The sequence below is a fragment of the Myotis nattereri genome (genome assembly GCF_964212035.1).
Source record: "Myotis nattereri genome assembly, chromosome: 1".
Lineage (NCBI taxonomy): Eukaryota > Metazoa > Chordata > Mammalia > Chiroptera > Vespertilionidae > Myotis > Myotis nattereri.
The window spans coordinates 147,701,834-147,714,087 of NC_138075.1; positions in this window are offsets into that span (position 1 = coordinate 147,701,834).

Here is a 12,254-nt window from a genome sequence, read left to right on the forward strand (position 1 = left end):
CCTACCCCGGCCGGGAGGCGGGCCCTGGCCGCCGTCACTGCGCTCCCGCGGGAGGCGGCGCCCCTGTGCGCCTGCGCCCCAGCCCGGGGCGCCCGGGAGGCGGGGAGCTGCGAGCGCGCGGCCGCGGCTGGAGCGGCGGTCTCCACGCCCACCTGGCCTTGCGGCAGGTCCGGGCGGCCTGGCCCAGGTTCCCGTTAGCGCTGCTTGAGCGGGTCGTGCTGACCTACATACTCACACAGGGCCCCCCGGACCCCGGCAGGCTGAGCAAGTGAGTCCCGGGAGGCAGGCGGCACCTGCACGTTTAAAAAGCTCCCCGGGTGCTTGCAGGGTGCCGCGTGTGGAGAACCCCCGTGAAGAAAGCTGATCTGCTGGGGGTCAGCCCAGCGCCCCCGAGGGACAAGCTTAACTAGGTGTGGACAAGGTCGGAGAACTGAGCCCCCTTGAGGAGATGGCTGCGGGGGGTCCAGCTGTGCTCCTCCTGCCCAGGTGGCGCAGGAGGGGGAAAGGGGGACCCAGACCGGTCACCAAGGCTGGGGCGGTGCCTGACTCGCGAGAGTGAGGGTGAGCTAGATGCTGGTTTAGAAATCCTGGAGGAAGAAAATGATTTGGCGGTTAAAACCGTAAGTCTTTTCGGACAGGTGAGGAAGAAGCGGTTTTAACACTTGAATGCAGTTTTTTAAAAAACCTTATGGAAGTCAGTTTTCCTACTCGAGATATTTTGTAACTTGATAGCTCCAGTGACGTTTCTCTGTATTATCACTACCCCCCCCCCCCCAGCGCTGTGCAGTACCTTTCAATAACAATTGCAATAACTTTTACCAGAGCTATAAATATCCGGTTATCTTAATATCCTGGCAGTTATCAAGAATCTTGCGGTAAGACCCAGGGCAGTATTCCAAGTGTTGGGAGTGGGTGTGGCCTTTCTGTAAGAATTATGGATACATTCTGGGTTGGCAGTTTGTGTTTGTAACAAGCTTCAAGAGTTTATAATAATTGTGCAGAGTTCTGAAGAATGATATCCTTCTGTATGGAGCGCTTACTCTGCCATGCACTTTACCTACACGATCTCTCACATTCAGAGCACTGCTTTACAGGGATGCAGCCTTTGGGCCAGTGAGAAACCGGCGCCCCTCTCGGCAGATGGATGTAGCCCAACCCCAGGCCCCAGCTTTACTCAGCCCTTCAGCAAGGTGCCCTTGAGCTGTGATCAACTGGCACCACAGAGGAGGAAGATGAGAAATGTGACCAGGTGGTGTTATTCTCCTTCTCCAGGGAAGGAGTGGAGGTGGGAAGTCACAGGACACTGCCCAGTCAAACCAAGGCCTCTTTCTGCCCTCACAAGATGCCAAATACTGTTTTTCCTTTACTTTGGACAGTACGTTTCAACACATTTGGAAAAGGAATGTATATAGAATTGTCTTCTTTCGCTTTCTGGAGTTTTATTGTTGGGTGTTTTTTTTTATCTCTACAATGTGGATGTTGGACTGGATTACTTCTGAGGGCCTCCCCTAACACCAATACCAGAACCCTTAAACCAGGCTTGGTTCTTTCCAGTCTTCAGAGAAACTGCCTGGTAGGGACGAAGTCTCCCAGAAAGAAAGACAGAATATAACAAGGTAACCTGGTTCCAGCCCCCAGAAGGCCTCCCTTTTTTCCCTTTTCTCTGTACATTTGCTCCTTGGTGAGCTCATCTAATTTCTTTCTTTCTTTTTTTTAATCTTTATTGATGAGAGTATTATAGATGTCCCTCTTTTTTCCCCCCATTGCCCCCACCCACCCGCTTCCTGACCCGCCCCAGGCCTTCACCACCCTATTGCCTGTGCCTATAGGTAATGCATATCCTATCTAATAAAAGAGAAACATGGTAATTAGCGTACGACCGCTACCCTTCCCATTGGCTAATCAGGGCAATATGCAAATTAACTGCCAGCCAAGATGGCGGCCTGCAGCCAGGCAGCTTGAAACTAACATGAGGTTTGCTTGCTTCAGTGACGGAGGACTCCAACGTTCCCCGCCTGCCGCTGCAGGCCTCTGAGCTGCAACTCTAAGCAACTATGTTACAAATATAGAAGCTAAACAAAACCCCAGGAACCTGCTTTAGTCCGCCGGGCTTCAGCCAGCAGGATCGCAACCTTGTAAACAAAGTTCAGCAGCAGAGGCCTAAGAACTGGAGCCAAGCCTCAAAGCTAAAGCTGGCCCAGAATAAAAAAAAAAGAAAAAAAGGAGCAGTTGGGAGCTTCAGTTACCTGCCAGCCTGAAAACAGCCTCAGCCCCTCACCCAGACTGGCCAGGCACCCCAGTGGGGACCCCCACCCTGAAGGGTGTGTGACCAGCTGCAAACAGCCATCATCCCCTCACCCAGGCTGGCCAGGCACCCCAGTGGGGACCCCCACCCTGAAGGGTGTGTGACCAGCTGCAAACAGCCATCATCCCCTCACCCAGGCTGGCCAGGCACCCCAGTGGGGACCCCCACCCTGATCCAGGACACCCTTTAGGGCAAACCAGCCGGCCCCCACCCATGCACCAGGCCTCTATCCTAATATAGTAAAAGGGTAATATGCCTCCCAGCACCGGGATCAGTGGAGCCGCGAGGCCTCCCGGCACCGTGACAGGGATCAGCGTGACAGGGGGCAGCGCCCAAACCCCCTGATCGCCCTGTGGCTCTGTATGTGACAGGGGGCGGGGCCACAACCTCCCTATCTGCCCTGCTCTGTTCATGACAGGGGAAGGTGCCCCAACCCCCTGATCAGCCCTGCTCTGTGCCTGATAGGCGGGAGCTCCCCAACCTCCTGATCGCCCTGCAGCTCTGTGTGTGACAGGGTGTGGCGCCCCAACACCCCTGATCGGCCCTGCTCTGTGTGTGACAGGGTAGAGCCATAACCTTCCCATCGGCCCTGCCCTGAGTGTGAGAGTGGTGGTGCCCCAACCCCCTGATCGGCCCTGCTCTGTGGGTGGTAGAGGGCGGCGCCCCAACTCCCCTATCTGCCCTACTTTGTGAGTGACGGGGGAGCTCCTCAACCACCTGATCGGCCCTGCTGTGTGCGTGACAGGGGGCAGCTCCCCAACCCCCTGATTGGCCCTGCTCTGTGTGTGACAGGGGGTGGCACCGCAACCTGCCCATCGACCCTGCCTTGAGTGTGACGGGGCGATGCCCCAACCCCCCAATCGGCCCTACCCTGAGCGTGACTGAGGGTGGCATCACAACCTCCCAATCTGCCCTGCTCTGTGCATGACAGGGGGTGGCGCCCCAACTCCCCAATTGGCCCTGCTCTGAGCCTGACCAGGGGCTGCACCTAGGGATTGGGCCTGCCCTCTGCCACCTGGAAGCAGGCCTAAGCTAGCAGGTCATTATCTCCCAAGGGGTCCCAGACTGCGAGAGGGCACAGGCCGGGCTGAGGGGCCCCCTCTCCCCCCCGAGTGCACAAATTTTTGTGCACTGGGCCTCTAGTCCTATATAATAAAAGCCTAATATGCAAATTGTCCCCTTGGGCAGTTGTTCCACTGGGAGTTTGACAGGGAGACCAGGAGTTCAATCGCTCGCTATGACGTGCACTGACCACCAGGGGGTGGCATGGAACATGGAGGGTGTCAACAACATGGCGCTGGCAGCAGGTGGCAGTGAAGGCGCTACCCATGGCGGGATGGTGGAGCAGGTGAGTGGGCAGCATCAGGCCAAGGCAAGTGGGTGTGAGTGGGGGCCTGATTGCCTCGCTGATTTTCCCACAGACGGCGACCAGTGGCAGCAATGATGGACGGGGCTGCCACCTGGCTCCCAGGCACTGAGGGAGCTGGGCGGGTGGCCCGGCCCCAATTGATCGCCCCATAGGCAGGATGATGGAGCAGGTAAGGAGGCGGTGCCAGGCCAAGGCAGGGTGCCAGGCGGGGCTGCAGGGCTTCGAGGCTGGGGGTGCGAACTGGGGCCTAATCTCCACAGGCCACCATGAGAGACCCCACCTGTGCACGAATTCGTGCACTGGGCCTCTAGTATGTATGTATATAAGTTGTTTGGCTAATGTCTTCCCACCCTCTCCACCCCCCTTCCCTCTGAGATTCATCAGTCTGTTCCATGTTTCCATGCCTCTGATTCTATTTTATTCATCAGTTTATTTTGTTTATTAGATTCCTTGTTGGTTTATTTTGATTTTTAAATTCAATTGTTTATAGATTTGTCTTTATTGCTATTTTATTGTTCGTATTTTTGATTCCTTCTTCTCCTTCTCCTTCTTTTCCTCTTTCTTCTCCTCCTCTTCTTCTTTACCCTTCAATATTTCATGTAATACTAATTAGGTGGTGATGAACTCCTATAGCTTTTTCTTGTCTATGAAGCTCTTTATCTGACCTTCAATTCTAAATGATGGCTTTGCTGAGTCATCTTGGTTGTAGGTCCTTGCTATTCATCACTTTGAATATTTCTTGCTACTCTCTTCTGGCCTGCAAAGTTTCTGCTGAGAAATCAGCTGACAGTCCTATGGGCACTCCCTTGTAGTTAACTAACTGCTTTTCTCTTGATGCTTTTAATATTCTCTCTTTGTTTTTAAGCCTTGGCATTTTAATTATGTGTTTTGGTGTGGGCCTCTTTGGGTTCCTCTAGTTTGGGACGCTATGTGCTTCCTGACTTGTAAGTCTTATTTCTTTCACCAGGTAAGGGAAATTTTCTGTCATTATAGGTTTTCAACATCTTGCTATTTCTCTTCTCCTTCTGGCACCCCATAATGTGAATGTTGGTTTGATTGAAGTTGTCCCAGAGGCTCTTTACACTGTCTTCATATTTTTGGATTCTTTTTTCTTTTTGTTCTTCTGATTGGGTGTTTGTTTGTTTTTTGCTTCCTCATATTCCAAATAGTTGATTTGATTCTTGGAATCCTCTGCTCTATTGTTGAATCCCTATAAATTATTTTTTATTTCATTTAGTGTATGCTTAATTTCTGACCGGTCCTTTTTCATGTCTTTGATGTTATCACTAAGGTTCTTGAAATTCTCACTATGTCCCTTGAAGCTCTCATTAAGATCCTTGAGCAACCTTATAACCATTGTTTTCAACTCTGTATCTAGTAGTTTGCTTGCTTCCATATATATATATATATATATATATATATATATATATATATATATATATACTAATACTAGAGGAATATGCAAATTGTCCAGGATGCCATCACAGTAACAGTAACGACTGAACAGCAGGCTGCGTGGGGTGACCAGGCTGGCAGAGGGGGTTAGTGAGGGATGACCAAAAGACTGAACAGCAGGCTGCAGGGGTGACCAGGCCGGCAGTGGGGGCAGTTGGGGGTGACCAGGCCGGTTGGGGGGCAGTTGGAGGCAACCAAGCTGGCAGGGGGGCAGTGAAGGGCATCCAGGCTGGCAGGGAAGGGCCAGTTGGGGGTGACCAGGCTGGCAGGGGGGCGACCAGGCCAGCAGGGGGGCAGTTTGGGATGACCAGGCCATTGGGGGGGCAGTTGGGGGTGACCAGGTCAGCAGGGGGGACAGTTAGGGGCAACCAGGCCAGCAAGGGGGCAGTTGGGGGCATCCAGACTGGCAGGGGGTGGGCAGTTGGGGGCGACCAGGCCAGCGGGAGGGCAGTGAGGGGTGACAAGGCTGGCAGGGGGGGAGTTGGGGGCAACCAGGCCAGCAGGGGGAGCAGTGAGGAGCAACCAGGCCAGCAAGGGGGGGCAGTTAGGGGCAACCAGGCTGGCAGAGGGGGGCAGTTGGGGGTGACCAGGCCAGCTGGGGGTGCAGTAAGGGGTGACCAGACTGGCGAGTGGGGGGCAGTTAGGGGAGTCCAGGCTGGCAGAGGGGCAGTTAGGGGCGATCAGGCTGGAAGGCAGAGGTGGTTAGGGGTGATCAGGCTGGCGGGGGCGGGGGTAGTTAGGGGCGATCAGGCAGGCAGGCAGGTGAGCAGTTAGGAGCCAGCTGTCTCAGATTGTGAGAGGGATGTCCGACTGCTGGCTTAGGCCCGATCCCTGGGATTGGACCTAAACCAGCAGTCGGACATCCCCAAGGGGTCCCGGATTGGAGAGGGGAACCCTCCCATGCATGAATTTCATGCACTAGGCCTCTACTGTGTGTGTGTGTATTTATATTTATATTTATTTATATTTATATTTATATTTATATTTATATTTATATTTATATTTATATTTATATTTGCATTTATATAAAAGCCCTGGGTGTAACACAGTGATGGCGAACCTTTTGAGCTCGGCGTGTCAGCATTTTGAAAAACCCTAACTTAAGTCTGGTGCCGTGTCACATATAGAAATTTTTTGATATTTGCAACCATAGTAAAACAAAGACTTATATTTTTGATATTTATTTTATATATTTAAATGCCATTCAACAAAGAAAAATCAACCAAAACAATGAGTTTGCATGTCACCTCTGACACGCATGTCATAGTTTTGCCATCACTGGTGTAACATCACGACCCGAGGCGCGACCAACTGGAAGGAAGTCAGTCCTGCAGGGGTTGTCTTGGAAACGGCTGCGCCCTTCCCCAGCTGTTTCCCCGGAGGGTGAGGTTTCAGGCAGGAACCCACCCTCGGATCAGAGCATGGAAGTACTGAGTCCTGTGTTGCCTTGCCAAGGGCTGTGCCCTCCCCCAGCTGTTTCCCGCGAGGCCTGAGGGAAGAACCCACCCTCAGAGGGCCAGGAGTGCCCAGCAGCAGTCAGTCCTGGGTTGCTGAGGCGGAGGACACGGTGTGGTATAACTCTGGGTCTGGCCCAACAGGGGGCGTGGCAAGCCTTCAAACCAGACCCTGACAGTAGGGAGGAGGCAGCCCCATTCCTCACAGAATCTGCTGTTGGATAGCTTGCTGTCAGTGGCCTGCCAGCCAGGAACCCCATTCATCTGTAGCCCGGACCCTGACAGGAGGGAGGAGGGAGCCCCATTCCTCATGGAATCGACAGGTGGCCAGCTTGCTGTCAGGAGCCTGCCTAGGAATCCTATTCACCTGCATATCTGTGTAAAAGTTTTAATACATTATATTAGAGGTTGTGGTGGTACTGTTTTACCCACAGCGTCTACAGGAATTGCTGCAAATTTACTTCTTGGTGGAAGCACCTTTCATTCCCAATATAAATGAACAATTCCATTAAAAGAAACTTTAATTTTTAGACTCGATATAAACAGTGAAGTTTCTAAAACTATTAAAAAGGCCCAACTTTCATTATTGATGAATGCATCCAGTCATGCTATAAATGCCATAGGCAGATTACTAAGAGAAATTATGGATTTGAGTGTTGTATTTGGTGGGAAAATTCTCCTTCTCGGAGGGGATTTTCAACAGTGTCTCAGTATTGTACTGCATGCTATGCGATTGGACATAGTACAAACGAATTTAAAGTACTGCAGTGTTTGGGGATGTTTCAGAAAGTTGTCTCTTACAACAAATATGAGATCAGAGAATTCTGCTTATAGTGAATGGCTAGTAAAACTTGGAGATGGCAAACTTGATAGCAGTTTTCATTTAGGAATGGATATTATTGAAATCCCCTGTGAAATGATTTGTATGGATCTATTATTGAAGCTACCTTTGGAAGTAGTATATCTATAGATAATATTAAAAATATATCTAAACATACAGTTCTTTGTCCAAAAAAATGAGCACATTCAAAAATTAAATGAAGACATTTTGGATATACTTGATGGATATTTTCACACATATTTGAGTGATGATTCCATTGATTCAACAGATGGTGCTGAAAAGGAAAATTTTGCCATCGGATATCTTTTTTTCTTTTTTTTTTAATTAAATCTTTATTGTTCAGATTATTACATTTGTTCCTCTTTTTTCCCCCCATAACTCCCCTCCTCCTGGTTCCCGCCCCACCCTCTGCCCTCACTCCCCACCCACTGTCCTCATCCATAGGTGCACGATATTTGTCCAGTCTCTTCCCACATCTCCCACACCCCTTTCCCCCCCCCAAGAATAGTCAGTCCATTCCCTTTCTATGTCCCTGATTCTATTATGATCACCAGATTATTTATTCACTTGATTCTTAGATTCACTTGTTGATAGATGCATGTTTGTTGTTCATAATTTGTATCTTTACCTTTTTCTTCTTCTTCCTCTTCTTAAAGGATACCTTTCAGCATTTCATATAATACTGGTTTGGTGGTGATGAACTCCTTTAGCTTTTCCTTATCTGTGAAGCTCTTTATCTGACCTTCAGTTCTGAATGATAGCTTTGCTGGATAAAGTAATCTTGCTTGTAGGTTCTTGGTATTCATCACTTTGAATATTTCTTGCCATTCCCTTCTGGCCTGCAAAGTTTCTGTTGAGAAATCAGCTGACAGTCGTATGGGTATTCCCTTGTAGGTAACTGAGTTTCTTTCTCTTGATGCTTTTAAGATTCTCTCTTTGTCTTTTGCTCTTGGCATTTTAATTATGATGTGTCTTGGTGTGGTCCTCTTTGGGTTCCTTTTGTTTGGGGTTCTCTGCGCTTCCTGGACCTGTAAGTCCATTTCTTTCACCAGGTGGGGGAAGTTTTCTGTCATTATTTCTTCAAATAGGTCTTCAATATCTTGCTCTCTCTCATCTTCTGGTACCCCTATAATTCTGAGGTTGGTACGCTTGAAGCTGTCCCAGGGGCTCCTTACACTATCTTCGTATTTTCGGATTCTTTTTTCATTTTGCTTTTCTGGTTGGGTGTTTTTTTCTTCTTCCCATTTCAAATCTTTGCCTTGATTCTTGCGCTCCTCTGGTCTGCTGTTGGGACTCTGTATAGTATTCGTTATTTCAGTCTGTGTATGCTTAATTTCTAGTTGGTTCTTTATCATAACATCGAGGGTCTCATTAGATTTCTTGAGGATCTCACTACATTTATCGACGGCTTCTAGACAGTTCTTAAGAGACCTTAAAAGTGTGGTTCTGAACTCTATATCTTCCATTGACAGTTTTGTCCTGTTTCTTTGTCTCCGCATTTTTTTTTTAAAATATATTTTATTGATTTTTTACAGAGAGGAAGGGAGAGAGACAGAGTTAGAAACATCGATGAGAGAGAAACATCGATCAGCTGCCTCCTGCACATCCCCCACTAGGGAAGTGCCCGCAACCCAGGTACATGCCCCTGACCGGAATCAAACCCGGGACCCCTCAGTCCGCAGGCCGACGCTCCATCCACTGAGCCAAACCGGTTTCGGCTGTCTCCGCATTTTTTATGCTTTCTTGGTGCACCCCCTAGTGGTCTTTGTGCGCAGTCTTGCTGTAGTTAAGCCTTGATTTTTGTAGTTAATACTGGGGTGATTTGACCTCCAGGCTAACTGGCTATGAGAGTCCGCTGTGTCTGCAGTGGGAGAGCTTCTGTGCTGGATCTCTAGGGCGGTGCTAATCTAGCATTTGCCTGAGGCTATCCGGCAAATGGCTCTGCGAAGGGCTTGGGCGGGGCGGGTCCCCGGGGATCTACAGGGTGGGCCGGAGTGAGCAGTTATGGCGGCTCTCAGTTCCGTCCCTAGGGGCTCTGCCTCACAGAGTCCCAGCAACCGCTGCAAACCTCGGAGAGAAAGCTGCCCTCGAGTTCCGACCGAAGCCAGACAGTCCCGCTTCTCCCGTTTGAGTCTGGGTCCCTAGAGACTCGCCCGGGTCTGGAGCTCAGAGTCTGAAACTCCCTCCCGATTGAAAACAAAAACCGCGCCCTCCGCCTCCAGCCCGCTCCGCGCACTCCGCACCTGAGTATTTCACTTCAGCACTGCGCCTCCAATGAGTCTGGGTATGATATTCTCTTTCCTCCTAGTTGTAGGATTTCCACTCAGCCAGCCTTCCTGTGATTCTGGATGATGTCCGTTCCATCTTTTAGTTGTTTTTTGAAGTGGTTGTTTGAGGCAGCAATCTCTGGTGTTAACCTATGCTGCCATCTTGGTTTCTCCCTCTCGCCATCGGATTTCTTAATAGTATTACTCCTTCGGGAATGCCGTGTCATAAATTAAAATTGAAAGTGGTGCAATCATCATGCTATTGAGAAATCTTAATAGTAAATGGGGTCTTTGTAATGGTACCAGATTTATTATCAAAATATTACGACCTAGCATTATTGAAGTTGAAGTATTAACAGGATCTGCAGAGGGAGAGGTTGTTCTGATTCCAAGAATTGATTTGTCCCCATCTGACATTGGCCTCCCATTTAAATTAATTCGATGACAGTTTCCCGTGATGCCAGAATTTGCAATGATTATTAATAAATCACAAGGACAACTCTAGACAGAGTAGGCATATTCCTACCCCGTTTTTGCACATGGTCAGTTATACATTGCTTTCTCTCGAGTTTGAAGAGCATGTGATGTTACAGTTAAAGTTCTAAATACTTCATCACAAGGGAAGTTAGACAAGCACTCTGAAAGTGTTTTCACTCTTAATGTGATGTACAGGGAGATATTAGAATAAGTTTAATCACTTTATCAGTCATTGGTTGCATCACTGTTGTTTTCATATCATGTTTTTGTCGTTTTTATATCATGCCTCTGTTGTTATATTCTTTTGTTACTGTTTATTTATTAATAAATTTATATATTATTTTCATATATATTTTACTAATTTCCTTTCATCTAACACACTTCTATTATAGAGAAAGGGCAAATAGCAATATTAAAATATCTCCGCTAATTAATTCCCTTTTTAAAAAGTATATATATTTTGTTGATTTTTTACAGAGAGGAAGGGAGAGGGATAGAGAGTCAGAAACATCGATGAGAGAGAAACATTGATCAGCTGCCTCCTGCACACTTCCCACTGGGGAGTGGGAAGTGCCTGCAACCAAGGTACATGCCCTTGACCGGAATTGAACCTGGGACCCTTGAGTCCGCAGGCCGATGCTCTATCCACTGAGCCAAACCGGTTAGGGCAATTAATTCCCTTTTAATGTGCATGAATTTTGTGCACCGGGCTACTACACACACACACACACACACACACACACACACACACCATTCCATTTTATTTAGGTGTGTTTTTTTTCCTGGAGATTTTTTTTCTGTCCTTTTATTTGTTATGTTTCTTTTTGTCCACATTTTGGCTGCTTCTCTGTGTTTGTTTCTATGGATTAGGTAGAACTGTATGTCCCCTGGAATTGGTAGGTGTCCTGTAGGGCCCAGTGGCTCAGCCTCCCCAGTTACCTGAGCTGGGCACTCCAGATGTGCCCCTGTGTGGGCTGTGTGCACAGTCTTGTTGTTGTTGAGCCTTGATTGCTGTTGGCATCACTGGGAGGAATTGACCTCCAGTCCAATTGGCTGTGAGAGGACTAGCTATGTCTACAGTGGAAGAGCTGCTGTGCAGGAGACACCCCTATGGAGCAGAACTTGCTTCAGTGGGGCTTCGGTGCTCACTGAGTCTGCCCCTTGCGGGAGGGTGAGATTGGCTTCTATTGTCTGCAGCTAGGAGCCGTCACCCAGACCTCTAAACTGGGCTAGCCCTGGAGCCACGTCATCCCACTCCTCCTGCTGTTCCCAGTCTTTGCCACATGGAGTCGCTACAGAGAAGCTGACTCTTCACTTCAGGCCACCACCTTGGTCCACTGGGCTGCCAAGCCTCCAGGTCCCACGTCACTGTGCATACTTGCCTGGGCCTTGGAGGGGCCACAATGATGCTCCTTCCTAGATCAGCCGAGGGTACCCCATATATGCTGGGTTTCCCAGCTTATAGCTCTTAGTACTTGTCTCATACACAGATATCTTCTAAGGTGCCACATGCTCCAGATTTGCTGGATCAAGACAAGATGGTGGTTTTAAATTGCCACAGCCCTAGCTGGTTTGGCTTAGTGGATGGAGCACTGGCCTGCAGATCAAGGGTCCCGGGTTCGATTCTGGTCAAGGGCATGTATCTCAGTTGCAGGCTCCTCCCAGGCCAGGGCTCTGGTTGGGGTACGTGCAGGAGGCAACCAATCGATGTGTTTCTCTCACATCAATATTTCTCTCTGTCTTTCCTTTGCTCTAAAAAAATCAATGGAAAAATATACTCTGGCGAGGATTCAAAAAAAAAAAAAAAAGCCACAAATTCTTTGATATCCCTCCCATAAAAGATTAATTTTATATCCTCCCCTTGAACGTGGTCAGGTCTTTGTGATGGAAGGCTAAATGACTTTCAAGGTTAGGTTTAGAAAGGCTGTGCAGGTTTTATAGGTTCTCCTGGGACATTTGTCAGTAAGAAATCAGGCGACTCTGAATTGAAAACCCATGTGGAGAGACCCTGTAGAGAAAGGTATGAAAAAAGCCCCAGCTGAGTCTGCTCAGCCCAGGCACCAGGCACAGGAGTGAAGAAGACTTA